Here is a 21,802-nt window from a genome sequence, read left to right on the forward strand (position 1 = left end):
ATAGTTCTGTTTTTACTAGATGTTAGAAATATGGCTGGATGCCATCTTAGTTACACTTGACAGCAGTAGAGCACTTCTTATCCACAGCTTTGCCGTAAGTTCTTTAAAAGGGTAAGAAAAGTGCAGTTGCAGGCAGGATTACTGGTGGTGTCCCTTTGGTTCTACATGAAGTAAAAACTTTGCCTCCTCTTCAGTGATGCAATGTATGACAGGATATGAAACATTTACTTCTGACTATTTTCATCATTCACAAATAAAACTAGAAAAGGTAATCAGGTGTTGCGCTCTCAGCTCCTTGGTCCCCTTGAACCCTCTCCTACCATGGTGTTTCATTACAAGGATGAACTCTGATGGGCTCAGCCTCCTTTCTGTGGGCCTAGGTTCACAGCTAGTGTTTGGGAACTCAACTCTTTCTTGAATAGTGGCACAAGCTGCTGCTGTTTCTTGTGTAAGAGGAGCAATACATCATGTAGCTCCTCATAATATGATTGACTCCCTTCCCCTGTGTGCATTGAGCTCCAGTGAAATAAGTAATGATGATGTTTAGAATGTTACCATCAGACATCTGAATTTAACACTTCAGCAGAGATGACTGGGAAATTCATCCCTTACAAGGCCGATGTTGCAAATTCTCTGTATGTTTAAACTGTTATCCTAGTCTTGGCTGTCTGCAGCCATGGGGGAAAGAGAAAGAAGGATGAGTGTAATGAGGACATTAGCCCATTAGCCCCCCTCTTACCCTTTTAAAGAACTTACGGCAAAGCTGTGGATAAGAAGTGCTCTACTGCTGTCAAGTGTAACTAAGATGGCATCCAGCCATATTTCTAACATCTAATAAAACCAGAACTATGGCAATTTAACTTATATCCATCAGAAATGTCAGGTGGTACAGGCACCTTCTCATCACAGGTCACACAGCAGCTGTGTAGCCTGCCTGCTCGCATGCTACCCTGCAAGGCTTTATTTTGAAACATAGTAACTAGAGACCTCTAGTTAAAGACCAGACTTTTTCTCTAAAAAATAAATACACGAAACATAAGAAGCTAAGACTTCATATACCAAAACAGCTACCTAAGGTGTTTTGTATCTGCATAAACTTTCCAGATCAAGTCCTAATAGCAGAGACACACGCAGAATGCAAAGAAGTATGATAAGTGTAGTTAACCTCTACTATGTATTTTAGAAATAAAAATAAGGATTTATGGTTCTGTGTAAATAATGTTGCCCTTCTTGTACCATGGATTGTTCTGAACAAAATTATGTCAACATAATGATGAAAGAACAGTAATTTGTTTTGAACAAATACGTGTTATTGGTTGACAGTAATAAAAAGGGATAAATCATTAAATAATAACATATTTTAAAGAATATTGTTCCCGTCCTACAAGGCCTCACATGATCCGTCATTATGCAGTGGCATAATGCATTGACTTCACGTAGGTTGTTGGCATGGGTGAGTGTTTGCGGTAAAAACTGAAAATCTTGTTTTGCTCTATGTGGTGTTGTAGACAGTTTTCTTCTAGAAAATTGCATCTTCAGGGAAGAATTGGCACCTCATATTTTTGTGGCTGCTTTTTGAAGTTACAGATAATGCAAAATCACCTAATCAAAAATGAAATGTGTGATGAGAGGGAGATAATTTCCTGCCATTCTACCTTGTGAAAGCAAACAATGAACTGTAACTTATGGTCCACAAGTCATGTTTCTTTGCTTTTTGCTATATTATAATTTAAATGTTTTTGAAAAAAACAATAATTTTATGGGCCTCTCTGAAGTGATTTATGTGTTTTGTACATTATTTGAAAATATAAATTCTGCTGATTATCTTCAGTTTGCCTCTGTCCACCCACCAGTCTCATATTCATTTAATTTAGACAGTGCTGAGCAGCTACATGTGGAATTGATACTTTCCATAAAAGCAAAAGTTATTCTTGGGCTTATTTTATTGAAGAACCTAACATAAGAATTTTTCATCAAAGTTTAGCTTAAGTACTCCTACATGTTACTGTGTGTTTGTAGAAAGTGTATGGCTCTCAATTATCTCTGAATTAAAACTGCTTCATGAGTTAATGCAAGTACTGTGTAGATAAAGTGAGTGCTGGACTTTTAAAATTTATTGTATCCTCTGCAAATGAAGAGAAATGTGTATTTCTCTCTGCCCATAGCCTTTTACTTCATAGGGCCTTTTAATAATCGAAATAATTAAGACAGTCCTTTCTAAAGAGAGGATTTTAAAATTCTATTATACATTTCCATTTTAATTATATTTCTCTAAACGACATTAATATCAATGTGGTTTTCTGATACTTTCCGTTTTCCCCCAGCCCTTAGTGTTGGGCCTGGCTTCAGAGGAACTAATTCTAGTAGTGGTGTGCATCAATGTTAGCATTTTCAGGATATGAGCCTTTCTGCTGGGGACAGGATGTTGTCATTATTATTATGGCATTACCTCAATAGGAGACTTTGATGAATCTGTTCACAGCAGTAAAACTGATTTTTAGGTTTTGTCTCCGTGGGAAAGTCAGTATAGAATAAGCCATAATATAAACGTGTGAACCTCATGAGGTTTAACAAGGCCAGGTGCAAGGTCCTGCACCTGGGTCGGGGCAACTCCCAGTATCAATACAGGCTGGGGGATGAAGGGATTGAGAGCAGCCCTGCCAAGAAGGACTTGGGGGTACTGGTGGATGAAAAGCTGGACATGAGCCAGCAATGTGCGCTCGCAGCCCAGAAGGCCAATCGAATCCTGGGCTGTATCAAAAGCAGCGTGGCCAGCAGGTTGAGGGAGGGGATTCTGCCCCTCTACTCTGCTCTGGTGAGACCCCACCTGGCGGACTGCGTCCAGCTCTGGAGCCCTCAGCATAAGAAAGACACGGACCTGTTGGATCGGGTCCAGGTGAGGGCCACGAAAATGATGAGGGGGGTGGAACACCTCTCCTATGAAGAAAGGCTGAGAGAGTTGGGGTTGTTCAGCCTAGAGAAGAGAAGGCTTTGGGGAGACCTTACTGCAGCCTTTCAGTACTTAAAGGGGGCTTATAAAAAAGATGGCGGCAGACTTCTTAGCAGGGCCTGTTGTGACAGGACAAGGGGGAATGGCTTTAAACTAAAGGGGGGTAGATATAGACTGGATATAAGGAAGAAATTTTTTATGCTGAGGGTGGTGAAACACTGGCACAGGTTTCCCAGAGAGGTGGTGGATGCCCCATCCCTGGAAACATTCAAGGTCAGGTTGGACAGGGCTCTGAGCAACCTGATTTAGTTTAAGATGCCCCCCCCCCAGCAGGGGGGTTGGACTAGATGACCTTTAGAGGTCCCTTCCAACCCAAACTATTCTATGATTCTACGAAATTTATGAAACAGCGACTCAGTGCATGCTAGTGCTTTGCAGAGCTGCTCAAGCTAGATATGAATCAGACCCTGGAGGCAGTATAGCCGGATGAGTACAGTGCTGTGCCTAAGCTAATTAGTCCTACTGAGAAGCAGGATGTGTTATGGAAGAGAGTTATGTTAATATGGTCATACTTCTCAGCTATCTGAAACAGATAAATCAGAAGTGGCATTCCGTGGCATAGGTACACTTGCAATGCACTAGTTTATTCATGTTGTAACTCTGTGTGGTCCCTTGTAGGTCATTCACACAAGCAATTAGCGCACAGTAGCTAATAAAGTGTTAATTCACAACTTTGCATGCTCTGCAATACCCACAGACCCAAGTACAGAACCAGGACATGAACAGAATTTGATGTTGCTATATCACAAGCTATCCTATAGGGATATATTATTCAATTACCAGCCAAGAATCTAGTACAGAGTTGTAAGAAAGGGGTTGAAAAAAATCAAAGATCTGTAGTAGTTAAGATGTAGAAAACCTGTCCAAATCAACTCCCCCCAAAAATTTCCAAAATCACTTAGTCTGTATTTTCTGGAGTGACAAGAAATTCCGTGTACCTACACTAAGACACCATGAAGGAGCTTGATTTTCCAGAAGGGGTGAGCTGTAATGGTTCAAAAATCAGCCCTCCTGGTGCCTCAGTTTGAAGCCTGAAATCACCACTCACTTTGGTAAAGAAAGGTTCATTACACTCTGAGGAATAAAATGTCATCAAAGTCACTAGAATTAGTCATGTATTTATGAGAAAAATAAAAAATCCAACTAATTCTGTAGCATTACCAATTTAAAGTAAGTGACGCTCAAGTACAAAGACTGTGTTCAGAGGGGAATATAATATAGTGAGCTGATGTACTAATGCAAGCTGTGCCCTGTCAAGAAAGGTGATTTCAGAACAAAACAACATATTGTCACATAAGCAAGTCACTATAATATCGGAAATTCAACTCACTTTATTTGTATATGTGCACATATGTGTATGTCTTCCTCTGCTCCCATGAGCTGAAGTCTTTGCCAAATTTTTCTTTAAATGCTTTTAGGAAGGACTGGATGAAAAGTACACATATTCTATGTGCTTTGCACTCCCCAAACTCTTACTGCAGGTGGTGTGGTTAGGGATCATGAAATACATAGCCTAAAATTGGTTTATTAGGATTGAGATCCCAGTGTTGAAATTCTTCGCAGACCTCCCTCAGTTTTCTTTAAACGCCTTTTCTACATTTTCTGAATACACATTGCTACTATTGGAAGCTCCCATCTACCTTTTCAGGATGAAAGTTAATGAACTACACCTCTGGAAATAATGACCCCTTATTTTTATATGTGTCCAGCATTCTACCATGAGATTCATAGTGTAAGTTGTCAATAAAAGGTTTGTGATTTGGATTTGGAAGGAGGAAAAAAAACTAGATGCTCTTTCACAGGATACAAACATCTTTAAAGCCTGAAGATTTTTTCTAGTCCTACTTACTTTTCTAACTCTGTCATTGACTGAATAGTTTGCTCATGCTTCTTCAGTTTCTCTTTCAAAATATTCCCTCAGAATTTACTGGCCTGAGTTTGATTTGTAGATCACTTGTGAACCGTCACTGATTGTAGGTCTAATGTTAGGAGTCCCAGTAGCAATTAACAACTTAAAGGAATGGATCACTGTAGCACGTAGGTCAGCAGCATTAGTTTCCTTTATCTAGCCAAGAAATCTTCTTTACTTCCAACATTTACAAATGTCAGACCAAATCGCTGTAGCAACACTGGGAAGCAAATATCTAACTAGTGGCATTTTTGCAGGCTTCAGTCAAGCTTTCTTCAATACTTCCTTTAAAAGTTACTGCTGCCAACTACCTTGAATTCAGAAAAAAACTTCTTTCTTAATGAAGAAATCTACTGAGAGTTTTATCTTGGGCTTCTACCATTTATTCTTTGAAATATATGCTGAATCTGCTACACTCAAATTTGAGATACTAGTTGTATCAATATGGACCCATGGTTTCAAGCCTTCAGATATGCAAATTGTGTTTCTGTAACGAACAAAACCTTAGAGACCATACTGTTGTGGTTCCACAGAGCCTTTATTGCGCCTCATCATTATGCTAAATTAATACAAATTTCCTGTGTGTCCAGAATTCAAAGTCAATCAAGTGGCTTAATCTCTGAGGGTATGGAATAAAAATGCTATTATTACAGTTTGGAAGAAGGTGAGGGATTACCTTTAAAAGCATCCAGGCTACATGCTAGAACAGCAACTCTGAAACACAGGCCCGTTATGAACCACATCTTAACTGAGCGTGAACTTACAGATTGCCTGCTGCCCTACTTTTGATTGCACAGGCTAACTCCCCACACTTGTATGATGCATTTTTGGCAACTTCAGTAGTTGGCTCTGTAGATAAGCAGTATTAGAAAGGTATTTGTGATTTGTTACTGTTCTCTAATGCACTGAATGGTTTGACTTTTTATTTTTAAAAGTTAATCACAGTGTTTACTTTTTATGTTTGTTTCATCTTTTTCCCCATATGCTTTGCTTTTCTTAGCTAGAATCCACAAGATGAACCAGCGCCAAGTGTCCAGTGAGTTTTCTGAGGCATATTAGCACATGATATGCAGCTATTGAGATCCACACTCTGCAGTTTAAAAACTTGTGCATTAGCAGATCCAAATGTACTTTGGAGAATATCTCTAAAATTGATGATACTGTCTTGATATTTGGGATTTGTACTTTAAAGTTGCCAAAGCTATTTAATCAATCAGATTGACTAAATCATCATCCTAATACTTCTTTGAAGGAATAGCTGTCATCTTATTGTGCAGAAGTAATAATGAGTGGCTCCATTGTTGATGCTATGTTTGTGAGGATTTTTTTGGTATCTTTTGTTTCTGAGCAATTTTGAAAATTTCTCATACATCCAACATGAGATGTGGTTTTACTTTGGAAGGCAGGGAAGGACAAAGTAGTCACTTGAGGAGGTTCTTTCTAATTCTATTTTCTTTAACTTCACTAAATAAATAAACTGCACCAACAGGCTGAGTCCCAGCTGTGATATAATGCTGATGGGACAAGCTTGCACCATGGCAAGCCTCTGGGTGCACAGTGCCTGTGGAGGTGTCCCAGTGTTTCTACTTCAAGACTAGTACCTCAGACAAATACTTACAGAGAAGGGAAAATGGGGCATGTCCAGAAAATTGAACAATGCATGGCTTTCCTTTGTATTCCTCTTTGCATGGGATTTCTACTTCTGCCTTCCAGAAGCTCAGGCTGATCTGGTTCAGTGCTAACAAAGAGGCAAGTGTAATATAACCATCCTGCCATAAGCAGTTAAAGTTGACTTTGAAATGATTTTTGCATTGAAGACTCTGATATGCACCTTGTGAGGAGTTACCTCAACCGCAGGTTCAGGTGTCTCTTGAGGATTTAGTCTGCCTGAACTTACTTTAAGTGGATTTCTTTCCTGGTCATTTGAATGTTAGCAACCTCACACACAAAAAAAAGAAAAAAAAAACCCACCATAAGAAAGAGCATTTCCAGTCCAATCCAAGTCTATTTAGCCTAATTTCCTCTCTCTGACAGTAACCAAGAGTAAAAGCCTAGGGTATAGTACAAAAGTAGGGCAAGCAGAGATATTTGCCCAGAACACTCTCCAGCCTAGCATGGTTTGTGGCTCAGGGATTTCACGATCCGGAAGTGATCTCTTCGTATTTAATTGCTCTCAGTAGGTTTTTCCCCTGTGAAATTCTTCATTCAGTTGTATTGATTGTACAGCATCACTCAAACAGCAAGAGAGACATCACTTACCTCACATGATAATCTAAGATAGCTATTTCTTATCACCTGGTGGCTATTGGCTTAAGCAGGTCTTCTAAAACCAGGATCTATGCTGTGATATGTAGTAATTCCAGCATACCTGAAATGTCCTGGTTTTCATCAGTAACTGTCTCTTCTGAAAAGATCACAAGAATTAACTGAAAAGCAGCTTCCACAACCACCTTGGGTCAAGTTTAAGGAGGGGAAGAAAAGTAATCATCAGTTAAGTGTTCTTCATTGTCCAGAAGTAGTTTCTGCCATTCAGGATGGTTTGGCATGATTTTTTTCCTGAAGTTAAAGTTGTAGCTGTGTAAACCTCTTGGGCTTTGACTGGTTAGTTGACTAGTTGCCACACCTCTGGAACCCACTATTAGATGTTATTACATGCAGGGTGTATGAGGGGTTGTGTATATTTAAGGTGTATCGGAAGACATATCTTCAGGACAGTACTTGTAGAAGCATGCTGTTTGCTGACAGGTTTGAATCTTACCCGTGTTAGTCACTGACAGTTTAGTTCTTTGGTATGCTTTGTTTAATCTCTGCCTTTTCCCTCTACGGTTAAATCACACAATAGAAACTGAAAGAACTGACAAATTCTGAAGGATCAGAATTGTGTTGGAAGGGAAAACAACAAAAGCCAAGATTCTAACTATTTATGGATCTTGTTTCCCAACAAAGTGTATCTAAAAGCCATTGTCTCAGGGTTCAGAGACAGCTAAATGATTGATTTCACATAAAATATTTGTTGTTCTAATTACAGTATCATCTGGGTTGTTGGCAACAAACAGATGCAAAAACAGCCTTTACATACCATCTTGAAAAACTTTGGATTTGCTTAGTGTGCTTTATAATATAAAGCATATGGCTTTGCATAGAATTGCAGTATCCAAAATGAAGCCGTAAGTAATGAATCACTGGGTGGAAGAAAACGCATTGCTTCTGTTACGAGTTCTTTCAGTGTGTGTATTCAAATGGTTCTGTTTAGGGTTATAAACAAAAGGCTGTGCTCATGGTTTTAGCAGTGTGTTACAGATTCTGGGATGCACATGACATCAAAGAGGCTACACTAATTTCCCTAGCAGTCTATGCCTCTTGGCACTACGAGCACACTCCATCTGAATAAACAGAATTCTAGTTCACCACAGTTGTGTGTGGGATCTGAGGTGATCATGAAGCTTGGTTTTGTTTTATTTTAAATCTTTCTATTATAGAACCTTTTACCCCTCCAGATTCTGTGTTTTCAGTGAATCTGGTAACTACATTTGGAGCTGTAGACTTAGACTACAACGCACTTGACACTGAAAATAGTTAAATCGAACTTATTATTCTTACCTACTCTCCAAGTAACAGCTTTGCGTACACCGGAGTTGCGGGATTTGCTAAGGATTAATCACTCTTTCTAAACATTAATATGTATTTTTTAAAGTAGTTAACGTCCTTTCCCTTAGCAACACTTATGTGAAGGTCCAGTAAGATATTTTGTGAGAGTTAACAAGGGCTGAGGCCTTGTAACTCCTCAAAGGACATCTGATTTATTGTTCTTTCCATGCTTGCTTGTCACTAGCAGCATGAAGAGCACCAGCCCCTATAAATATTCCTGGACACTCTTCTGTAGAGGAAGGGAACGAGGGAATTCAGTGGCAAGAATGGTTCCTGTCATACTGTATCTCATTATATCAACAGAATGGATGGCCTTATTGAACATTTGCAGAGCTCTGAAGCTACTGCTAGGTAAGCATGACGTATCCTGGAGAGAATTACAATTGTTAATAGTATTAAATATGCCAATATGCCTCCAGGCTCCTGATGTTACTAGATTAATCAAATCCTCTGATGCCAGAACTTAGGTTCTACTGCTTCACCATTAATGGTTGTTTATTCCCTTTTCTCCTCTTCCTTAGTTTCTCAGTCTTACTGAGATTGTTTCATTTTTTGTCTTTTTCCTGTCCATTTCTCTTTCCTGTAGTTTTGTCTTTCCACTCTCATTAACCTCAGAAGGGAAAAGAAGATATTAGAGACATACCTCATTACTTAAGTAACCAAGTAGTCTTGCTCTTTATTCTCTCCTACCCTATGTTGTTGTCTCTTGGTGTGGTTTTGCCTGTACTGAGATTAAAATCTTTCAGAGACAGTGTTTATTTTCTATCAGCCTCCAGCATTTTTGCAGAACTACCATAATATAATTACATTTATAGTATATAGCATGGACCTGATAACATCATTATTCCCAAATGAAGCTACAGATTATTCTACAGTACTTGTTCTGTGAAGGCTATTAGACCTGTTATCCTGTCCTCATTTCTGATGCATTTATAGTTGGTAGCATTTTACAGGCAGTGTACAAATACCCTGTGATGTGGGCCTGGTATCTCTTAATGTGTGCTCATACTAAAGTCACACTGACCGCAGTTTAGTACAGGGATGTGCAAGATAGTTCTGTGTTAACTGGCTTGAGCATGGCAGGCAGGCAGGCACAGCAGATCAGTGGGGGCTAACTGCCTGAGTATTCACTCTGCTTCTCAGGCAAGTTTTTCATTTTACTCCCATTTTGCATTTATGGTGTGATGCAAATTTGTGCAAATGGTGGAGAATCATGGGAACGAGAAAGGGAGGAAAATACGTTTGTATGAACACTCATGGCCAAACAGTATTATGTGCCCTTTGTAAATCTCTCTTTTTTAAAATAAAGCTGAAATAATTAAAATCATAAAGCCTAGTTCATTTACAGCATTTTTTACTGCATAAGTGACGTTCAGTCACTCCCATTTAACACTGATATGAGTGGGACCAGAATCACTAGCCCCTTGAGTCCTCTGCTTGAACAGACTTGTATGGCACAGAATAAAATGTAGCTGTTCCTTGAAATCAACATGCTGCACATAATTATCCACTTAGCATCCAGTCCAGGAGGAGGATGTATATTATCATTGTCTGTGAGGTCATTTCTGCATTTGCCTAAGACTTCAAGAGAAAAAGTGAAGTTAACTTGCTGCCTTGAAAAATGATTCAAAACTGGAAAAGCTTGAAAACATCAAAATACATATAAATTATCAAAGGAGAACAAAGACAAGTTTTTCCACAAAAGTCTTCTCCCCAGGCTATAACAATGCTTTACATAGGCATGATCAATATATCCAGGCTTGAGAACCAAAGTCTTTTGGAATAAATTAGACTGGCAGGAAAAGAAACAAACAAAGAACAAATTAACATGATTTTAAACATTGCTTAAATTTTCATGACTGTAGACCTTGAGATGTTATGATGAGATCCCATGAGTCTGTGCTAATATTTGCTTATAATTAAGTGTTGCACTTTCATGTTTCATCTGATATTATAGATTGGAAATCAGCCACATGCTTACTATTTTTCTTGGTCATACAGATTTATCTACTTTATTTGCTTACTCTGTTAAGAATAATTATGATCCCCTAAATGGCCCCGTTACTTTTGCTTTAGCAGGCTGCCCCTTCTCATACTCTAAATCTCCCTGGCTGAGTAATTAGAGAAGGACTACCCTTCCTGTGATATTAGGTTTGTTTTCACCTATAACAGAAAAAGAGACAAGACTAACCCCTTCCAAACCTGCTTTGGGTAAATGGCTTCAGAAGGAAAATTAGAGTACTCAGATCCACCCTTCGATATATGTTGTAGTGGATGGAGTCCCTTCAGCAAGGGAATTAGCAACACAGCCTGCGTTGTGGCACTGACACATTGGCAAAGATCCCTTCTGTGCATTCCTTGCTAAAGGTAAGATGTCATCCAGAGTTTAGAGCTCCCTCTGTGCTGCACCAACCTTAAAACAATCTGACTCACATCAGTGGATTTTACAAGTTCTAAATGCAGTTGTAGCTGCCTCATCACCATTTTCTCTGCAGAATTCTCCATATAGAAAAAATAAGCAACATTTGGCGAGGTCATCAGCATCAAGGGGTTTTTGAAGCAAGGGTTTAATCGTGAACAGTTTATGAAGACCCTAGCTTCATTTCAGAGAGCAAAATCTGATCATTCTCAGTTCCTCTGAAGAATGTGCCCAGTGCCTGGTCCCCAAGTTTTCAATATCAAGATAAGCAGGAGAAACAGGACATCTAAGATGAGATCTTCACTGAATATCAAGTGAAGTCATCTGCCTCATGGGAAGTCATTAGAAAAATATGGTTTTGCAGGTACTGTTTTGAAAGTATTGGTCAGGGCCCAAATCCTAGATGTAAAAGTCCTTGTGTTAGTGCTAAAGAGCATTTTGAAGTCTTTCATTAAATCCTACTGTTTGGCAGTTTGTGCATTTCTGAAAGAGTCCTTTGCCACTTATGGAAAGGATGGATTTTTAAACAGAAAAATCATTTAAATAAGATATGGCATAAGAAATGTGCTGATCATCTCCAAGCCAAAAGATGTCATAAAAAGTGTCAGTATGATGGATGTGATGGCTAATTGAAGAAAAATATTTCCATTTCAGCCATAAGAAAGCAAAGAAGAAGAATCACATGGAAATTCAGAGGTGAAAGTATATCCCAGAAATCAAAAGATCAATACAAAATCTATTGCAGATTGAGACTCGTGATAAAAATCACATTAGAGAAATGAGTTCATATTAAGCTAGAAGTGATCTATGTCATATCTTGAATAGTTTTTAACTTTAGCTTGAGTCAAAACATACCTTTTCTAAAAGCTTCCAATCTCAACCTGAGCTTCCATCATACTGCTAAATATTTTTTTCCTCCTGACTGATTGCTTTCGCTATGTGCTGTATTTCTGGTCTGAAATTTTCTTCCACTTCTGACCATTAGACAGTTCAGACTTTTGTTTCTGAAGGTGAAAAACCCTCCACCTTCTATGCAGGGGTTTAGACTTGCTTCAGATCTCCTCTTAATCTTCTTTTGAAAAAAAAGAAATAGAACAGTCTTCTTAAATTTCTTACCATATGGCAGGTTTTCCAGATTTCAGATTGTTCTTGTTCTCAAAACATTCTGCAGTCTACAGCACCCACTTTAAAATAATTCTGCACTCAACGATAAAACTGTTTTCCTATTTCTATTGAGTAGTCCTCTCCTTTGCACCCAGTCTACTTCATATTCAGCTGAATATCTGTGATGATTCCCGAGTCTCTCCTGGAGACACTGCTTTCCAACTATGCAATTCCCAGTTCTTAAAAATGTAACTCGAATGTTTTGCATTTAGTTCAAAAAACACGTCTTTTTAATCTGTCTGAGCACTGCAAGGTCCTGGTCTATTGGCTTGGGTTCTTATGTATCAGAGAAATAAAAAGGATAACCAGTAGTGGTAATAGAGGAGTAAACAGAAATGCCATCGGTTTGTTTACTTATAAATACTTTATACTCCAACAGATTTACCCATTTGCCAGTTTCTAATTCCCTTCACTGTAAGCAACATCAATTTTGTGATAGCTTTAGGGAAGCATCCACATGAGCCCGCTCACCCATGTGTATCAGCCTCTCTGGGTTCGAGCGAGGAAAGGAGGAGGATGCCCAGAACCTCAGCTATCCTACACTTGCTAGATCAGCTGACATAGTGCACTTGCCAGAAGGCATTTTGCCTACTCTGTGTTATTTCTGCACTGCGGTAAGGAATTTACCAATAAAGAAATTGTAACCTGAGAAATTTCTGCGCTTAGAGTTACAAGGGAAAGGTTTTCTTCCAGACAAAGGGGGGGCACTGTTAAAAAACGGTGCTAAAGGACAACCTGAAGGAAGTGCATGTTCTCGCTCTCGCATCTGGTCTCGAAATTTGTAGGAAACTCAGGAGCCTGGATATGCCAGAGGCACTTGGCACAATTTGGGTGCACTGTAGACAATACCCTGTTAATGATACTGGTGCTGCTGCTATTGCTATTAAAATGGCAAGTGACTTTTTTTCTTATTGGTGGCTTTAAGTTTGTCATCAAAGCAAAATATTTTAGAACAGCATTTAAAATGCCTATTCAATTGCTGAGTGTTGAGCACATGTTAATACCGTTTTCTCCAGATATGGTAGTTTATGATAAATGTTACCAGATTTTGTACTGTTCGTGTAGTATGCTACTAAACACTAAGACAAATGGACCCACTGAAAGGGTATTTCCTTTGGAGGACACAAGCTGCAGACCACCCATAGAATACACAGAAATAATTAAGTGTCAGGCTAAAAAGCTAGGGCAGTATATTAGTGTCTCAGAATTCTAATGAATAAAATACATTTTAAAAACAAAGACTATACATATAGGTGTTTTGAAAAAATAACATGAAGGCCACGACAGCATTTGGGGGAAAGGAAAAATGAATACCCCATCATATTATCATACTGTTTGAAAATTTCTAAATACTTGTGTGCTGTGTTTTTACTTCTGGCAAGCTGCAGAGAGGTGTGTGAAATTACACAGAACCGTGAGGACCTGAGTCTTCATTCATACCAGCCTCTTGCTAGAATAAAAAAATTATTTGTGGAGAGGTATTCGAGAACTACATTGCTGTAAAAAGGAACTCTCGTGGCCTTGCAACTGAAAACATTGCTTGCAAAAATTGCAGACCCTGCTGTCCTGAGACAGAAAGCTCTAAGATCAATTTGAGCAACTTTCAGAGCGAACAGAGAGTAGAATGTAGTTATGGCAGGTCTTCTGCAAAACTTGCAGAGACTTCAGAGAGAACAAAATTGCACCTATGTCCTATCTAAATATTAGAGAAAAAAATTTCCAAAGACATAGATATGACTTTGGGCATATTTGCCCAAATTGGGCACCCAGTTTTCCCAGAAGTATTTTCTGGAACAGCTTCTGCCTTGTCTGGTTATATACAATACAGGTAAGTAACAAAGGTTCAGGCTCAGCCGTCACATTAGCGAAAATATAAAGGTTTACTGAACTTGAAAGTATAAAGCATTGAAGCTTTGGGTATTAAATTAGCAAGCAGCATGAGCATATTATTTAACAGTTATTTTGTATTACTGGAGAAATGTAACCTTTCTCTATAAAATTGTTTTTGAATTTTAGACCCAGCTCTGCAGTCAGTTCCCTGGTGGCCATTTAACCCACCATCCCTCCCAGGTGTTGTGAGGGAACATGATGGTTGGCACGAAATCAAGTGCTCCCCTCCCACACAGACATTGCAGTCCCACCCTGAGAGGAAGCTAATATCTTTCAAATTTTACTGTTGAGAGGGAGAAAGACAGTGAAAGAGAGAAAAACTCCCAGAACAGTCAGTCATTTGGCTGAAAAGGCCGAAGTTCAACCACCTCCTCTACCTCACTCAGTAATTGCAGAAAAGTACAATAGTTGCAAACTGTAAACCTGGGTGTATAATAAACCTCCTTTGTAATATTACCTGCTCCTTAAGGCCAGATCTTACAAATGGATTTGTGAGATTAGAGCCCTTGCATTCACACAAGCCATATTGACTTCAGTTTTGAAGTGTTTAAGGGAACTCATGTGCTACTTGATCTTTGTGCTGGTCTTTTGTATTGGAGCAAGTTTCCCATGCAGTGTGGAATGCAAATGTGATAAGATGTATATTTTTCCTTCAGTGCCACTAAAAACTGTTCTTATTCATACTGTCACTAAAATAATTTTTAACAGGGAGATATCAGAAAAGTCAAGGGCATTGGGAGAATTATCTGAAAAGTAAATGACCTTTCCTTACCCCCCACAGTGTCTTTTAGTAACCTAGTGATTCTGATTTATCCTGAAAACAGTTGTTGTGGTAATCTAGAGAATGTGCCACAGAAAACGCCTGGTAAAACAGAGTACAGCACACCATAATGTCTATTTTCCTTAATACAAAAAAAAAAAAGGAATAAAAGGCTGTTAGATCTTTTCAGAATCCACCCCTTCTGAAATATTTCCTTCATCTTTAAACTCTGCTTTCCAGATGACTTTAAGCAACTGTTACTTTACAGCACATCACAAATTATATTAAGAAAGCATAATTCCAAACAGGTCCGATTACTCTGATTAAACAGAGAGCCATGTCAAGAAGGTAGCCTTTTTATATAATAAAAATGATGATAATAGACTAAGTCTCATCAGTCAAAAGGCTTTATTACTGTCTACTGTAGAAAAACAGTTTTGCTACTGATGAATGATATATCCCTAGCTAGTCACAATATACCTCATTTCCTGCTTAGATAACAAAAGATACTAAGATAAAGTGTGAAAGGAATAAGGAGCTGTGTGATACAGATATATGGAAGAATAAAAAATGTTATAAAAGTAAAAATGAAGCTCTGCTTAAAACCTTGTGTTTGAACTAAGTTTCAAAAGAGAAAACAAAGATCCCCAAGTTTCTGTGTGCTTACTTTGGATAGGACAGACTTGCTAGTAAATCCAGGACCAAATAGGACAGAAGAAAAGACTGTTTACAGACTAAAATACGCTAAGACATTCACAGCACCTGGCACAGCTTAAAACTAAATTGTGTTATCTTACTGTAGGTTCAGAAAACTGTCTTGAACAGAAGCTGAGAACACCTCGTCGACGATGTCAGCAGCCCAAAATGCTGAATAGCCCTGAGGACAACATGTACTATAACCAGTTAAATGTGAGTTCAAAGTGGCAATAAAGCTGTTTTACTGGCTTTGTTTCCAGTTAATAATTCTGTTATTAATACCTGTTTCAGCCCCTCCAGCCCCACCCCCACGTTCTTCTGCTCTCGTCTTGAACATGTGCTTATGCTCTTTATCTGTTGCTTTCATGTCAGGATGTCTGCCTTCACGGTGAATAATTGATGTGGTTTATCAAAGACGAGCAAGATGCATGCTTCATCAGGCTCACTTGAGCCCTTTGATCAAAAAAATTATGCTGTGACTTCTGATATTATCAGCATCTGCTTGCATTCAACACAAAATCACTTTGAATTAAAAATTAACGACTTGCTGCTTTGCTTTGACTGTGTGTTCTTGGCCCTCTCCACAGGGAACTCTAGAATATCAAGGGAGCAAGAGGAAGCCAAGAAAACTTGGGTAAATATCTATCTTCTTAGTTCTAAGCAACTGTAAACAGAAGAAGTCCTTTGTGATATTACAGAATATGCAAAACTTTCTAGAGAGGTTTCTAAAAATAAACAGTTAACATATTTCTGTGCATTGACGTTGGACATTTTCTGCAGAAGCAAATGTAAAACTTGCATGTACTGCTGTCTGCAGACACTAGAACTGATTCTTATAAAATATGCTCCCCAGCTTTCTCCGAGTACTGCTACTACAAAAAAATAGCTTTCTTCATGTTTTTAAGTGCATTTAGCACTAGTGAAAGGTGCCAGATGAAGGGTGTTGAAACTGAAGTTCTCTGACCTAGAACATGGACAGAAGCCCTGCTAGCTTTGCAGCAGCACACTCACAATGGGCTTCAGCCCTCCTGGGGGAGCACATTTTAAGAACTGACAGAGGCCACTCAGCCCAAAAGGGAGTTGCTCCTTCTCTGTTGAACTGAGTCAGTTCTCATTCATTGTTACATGAGCAGTTATCACCTGGTGATAGGTAGAAATCACTGAAAACAATTTACAAAAGCCAGGCTGACTATTACACAACTGCCAAAATATTTCATTGACTGATCACATGGACCAGAGAGAACTGATGGATGCTTGGTCTTGCAAATGCATCTACTCCAAAAATACACAAGAACTTCCTGTGTTATTTCCTCTGTTTTTAATTAATCTTCTGAATATAACCGTATGAATAGGAGGTCTCTGAGTCAAGGTTAAAGCCCAAAATTTTGCATGACTGCGCAAGTTTTGGTCTATTTTATCTCCCTCCCCTAGTTTAAAAAAGTCTGTATTCCTGTTCAGGGAATAAAAACACAAACATGGGACTGCAGTGCTCATTGTACATCACAGGAAAATGAAAGCCCCGTGATGTCAGTAGGGCTTTCCCCAAAAATTGGTGATGTGGTCTTTGGCTCATGTTCACAGCAAACCATCAGCTGAAATATGTTATCAAAATCATACCCTACTTGTGGAACATATACAGACAAAAAAGCCACGTTGCTCAAATGAAATGCCCATTTGATGCAAATAGTTGGTCTATCATTCTGTACACCCAAACTGAAAGACTATATTGCATTTCACTGATCCTCAGAACCATTCAGAGTACAATCATAAAAAAGTAATAGCAAAGTCAAAGTATGTATAAAAGCTGTATCTTTCTCATCAAATCATCCCATCTTTCCTTTTCCTTTCTTGTATTAGCACTCTTCATTTTCACATCCACAGAGAAGTTTCTATTTCTGAAGATACTGACAGAATTAATTTTTTAACTTAATAAATGTTGTTTGTTTTCTTTCAAGCCAAATCAAAGTGCTGGATGGAGAGGATGAGTATTACAAATCATTGTCAGCTGTTGAATCTATCCCTGAAGATGACAGTGTCCTCAGTTCCCCATCTCCTCCTTCTTCAAGAGGTGTGTCTTTTGCTCAAAGCTGAACCTCACTTACTCTATTGACTAATACTGGTAAGAGTATTTTCATGCTGGTAATCTCTTCCAATTAACTTTGTGTGTGTGTATTTACATAATATATTAAAAAGTACAATTCCAGCTAGTAACTTTCACTAATTTAGACTTGGGTTTGCAGCTGTAAGTTGTCCCATTTAGCTGTATTTCTATAAGTAATTCCAGTAAAGAGGAGCAGCACTACCTGTATGTGTTGACGTTGGTAATGGACACGTTTCTTTAGCAGCAAGGTTAGTTTATACAGTTCCGACCCCTTCTTCCCTGCTCCCCCCGCCAGCTGCTGTTCCCACCCTGTGCCATCCCTTCTGTTGTGCTGGCACAACTGCTGGTAGAGCTGTGTGAAAAATAAGATCAAGGAACTGAACTGGATTAAAAGAATTCTATACTAAAAACTTTCATTTGGGGTCATAGTGAAAATGTTTTGTATTTCATTAGACTGGTATTAAACATTATCCTTTATAACGTTCTGTGCTGTGTATGGCTTTTAACACTACAAAACTGTATCATCTAAAATAATAAATGTGTCTCAATTTACCTTGTAAATATTTTTCTTATAAAGTATTGTTTATACTTTACCATAAGTTTACCATAAGTTTAACTTGAAGAGTTATTTCAAATATAAGAAGCAAAACAGTTTTAAAGCTAACATTTCACACACTGCTTCATATAGTCCTTGTGACTGAAATCATCATTATGACTAGTTATTCTTGTTATCCATGCAAGTATTTAATTTCTTTCTTAACCTATATCTCTGGGTTCCAGTGATTCCTACATTTCCACAGCTGCCTTATATGTAGCAGGGAAAAAAATGTCACCTGCAAATTTTTCTACTTGCTTTTCACTTTCTTTTCAAACCCTTAATGAAACAATATGTAACCTTCTATGGAACGCTGAGATGCTTTGCTGGTAACCATTTCCATGACAGAAGCTATTTCGTCTTACTCTTTACTTTCTGTTTCTGAGCCACAGTTTTGATCTGTGACAATTCTTTGCTTCTTTTCCATACAAGCTCTTGTCAAAAACTTTTGGAAATAAAACGTTCATGTGTACCACCTTACAAATTTGCTTAAAAAAATACTTTTTTTTTTTTTAGAAACCATGCTGATGTATTATATAGATCTAATTAGGATCCTTGTTTTTATCTCCCCTCTAATGGGTTTACTCTCATTTGTGCTAACAAACCTTCTTCCTTGTGGAGGTGCAGTTCACACCTGTTCCTTAAGCTACATAATTTCTTACTACCAGGGTTCACTGTCACTGTCTTTTTGACCACAGGACAAGGAAAGATGGCATGAGAATGAAACCCAAGTGCAGTCAGGGCATCCCTGAGCCAGAGTAGGGTATGAAAGGAGAAAAGGTAATGAAATAGTTCAGCAAAAGCTTTGTCTCTCCTAATAAACACAGAAATTAAATCAGGCAGGGCAGATGAGAATAAGAGAAGGATTCAGCTGTTCCAGCAAGAACTGTCCTTCACTCATTCTTCACCCAAAATGTGACAGAAGGTTGAAACTAAAAGTTAAAATCCTGCCGGAGGTTGAAGTCCTTCAGTTCACTCTTCATTATCCTCTGCTGTACATCTGGGTAGATGTACTTTAAAGGCACTTTAGAGCCTTCAAAATTTAGGGACTCCTTAAACAACAGAGAATTGGTGAGTAGCTGCAGATGAATCAATGATATTAAAAAATACAGTGCAAATATGAATGGCAATTAATATGAATGCATGTGTGCCGATCAGTTTCTTTACATTTTATCAAAATGTAACATGAATGGGTATTTGTTATGATACCTCATCAAAAGTAACATATAACTTTTCTTTTCCTACGCAATGTATAAATTCTCCATTAATTTGTAACATATCTGGATGGAAAATAATACTATTCTAAAAGAGTCACATGACTCTATTCTTATATTGACATAGATCACGCGGAGTTCTAGCAATATCAATGCTTTGTGGTTCCATCCTCCCTTTTTGAAAACTATTTGGGAAATAAAGTTTTATTATTACTGCAATTCACATCATTATTATGCACAGTTAGAGTTTATCAATTGTTTTAGTCAAATGGTAGTGAAGTTTCCAGTTAGGTATTATGTCACCTGTCTAAAAATCAACAGTTTACCTTACACTGAGTAATACATTACTCCGAGTAGTTCTATTAATTTCATAAAGAAGTAAGGGAAAGTGAAAAATAATATATAATTCAGTGAAGCACTTAAGCCAAAGCCTAAGTCCCACTGAAATCAATGAAATTTCAGCACATGATTAAGTGCTTTGCTGAATGGGGGCCTGAGTTAACAAGAGCAGCTTCAGAACATTAAATAGTAAAGTACAAGCAAAATGCAAACACTCCCTAAGTACATTCCTCAGGTTTCTTCTTTTTTCTTCTTCCTAACTGTTACGCTTGTATCAATCTCAGCCATCAGAAATGGACTTCAAAGAGATTTTAAGCAGTCTTTAATTGCATGGAAAGGGTAAAATACAGTTATTTTCCTCATTATGTGCAATGCCACTATCTACATCTGCTATAATTTCTCAAATTAGTTTAATGTCACTAGTATTTTTATACTGAAGTTACTATCTAAAAGCTGCTGTTGAGTAGTGTGTTTTCATTTTTGCTACTTCTTGGCTAAAAACTGTGCACAATGCCAGTCTGTGCATTTTATTATTTCATAATTTATCCCCGTTTCCTCATTTGTTTTTGATCAATTCACTTTACCCTCACCAGATAACCCCTGTGAGGCAGCCTTCTCTCATCCTCATTTTAGAGCACACATATGCCTTTAGATTATTAAAGACCGTATCCTCAGCTTGCTGTAGAGCCATGCAGTCACATTAAAACTGGCCAAAGAGTTGAACTTCTGTTCTCACATTGATAGATGTGTGTGTGTGGGTTGATTGATTTATGCGTGAAAAGGAGTACAGGAGACGTGTCAGTGTGATGACCGTGATCAGTGGGAGCATATCAACGTGAACTGCTTAGATTTTCTCATTTGGTTTTGATACCATTGAAGCATTGTTCTGATTTATTTCCTTTCACATATATTATCCTGAAATATTAATGTATTTTGCTTGATAGTTCATAACGTATCCTGTTCTTAATATTTTATAAAAGTAAAGAGTTTAAATCCTGTTAGAAAGAAGAAAATTTCTTAGACAGTGTGTAATATATTAAACAGTTTTCAGCAGATGGGAGAGAAAGGGGTGAAGCTCAACAAGGGATTTTAGTAGATTTCTTCTGTAGACCCAATGGCACTAGAAACTGTTTTTTGCTGAGGACAATTTCTGCCTTTCAGTTATAGCAGCTTAAAAACTTCTCTCTGTGCCAACAAAAATCGGGCAAGGAGCTTTTGGAGATTAGCCCCTTTCATTTGGTAATTTTAAATGTGCTTCTTACTTAAACATTTACATCACTTTAGTAACATAAAGGGACCTTAGAATAGAAGTAAATTGCAGCCATCTTAAATTTGCCCCCACTGTGACCTCCCTCACCCATACACTGTAAGAGTGGTGGAAAGGGCTTTTGTGCACTGAAGGTCTTTTAAATGGCCCCTATCAGGCCATCCAAGGAGTTGTTGTTACTTAGAAGCTTATAAAATATAGCTATAAATAATGTAAAGCTAAAGACTTTGCTAAGTCAAATCAGACTAAAAGTAACAAAACCAAATTTTTCAGTGGTAGGTACAGAAAGTAACCCACGCTGGACAACTACAAAGTCATCTTCCTGGAAGGAAAATTTCTTCCTAATAGTAGGCAACTACTGATTATCTTATGTCATTTAGCACAGTTGCTAATGTAAGCATAATGCTTATATAATTATATACTTATATGATATCTTTCTGTATTTTATATAACTGTGAATGTTTATACTTCCCAGCGACTGTCTCATTGTGTTTTAATTCCACTAAGTTCCTGACTTCTGGTACACTGTGGTACTAAACGCTATACACGGCACACGCATGCACACAAACACAAAGTGGATTTATTGTTTCAGTTTTAAAGGAATGTATTTAAACGTGGTCCTTTTTAATTGCGTTGGAGATCTTCTGACTTGAGCTGTCAGAGGGTAAAAGGGAGCTACCAATTTACTTTCTTTATACTAATTTTTACATACCCCTGGTGCACTTCTCATTCAATAGAAATGGTTGCACACTACAGTAAGGAATCTCCTAGTGTTGCTATTTTCTGTACT

Source organism: Pygoscelis adeliae, unplaced genomic scaffold (assembly GCF_000699105.1).
Source record: "Pygoscelis adeliae isolate BGI_AS28 unplaced genomic scaffold, ASM69910v1 Scaffold106, whole genome shotgun sequence".
Lineage (NCBI taxonomy): Eukaryota > Metazoa > Chordata > Aves > Sphenisciformes > Spheniscidae > Pygoscelis > Pygoscelis adeliae.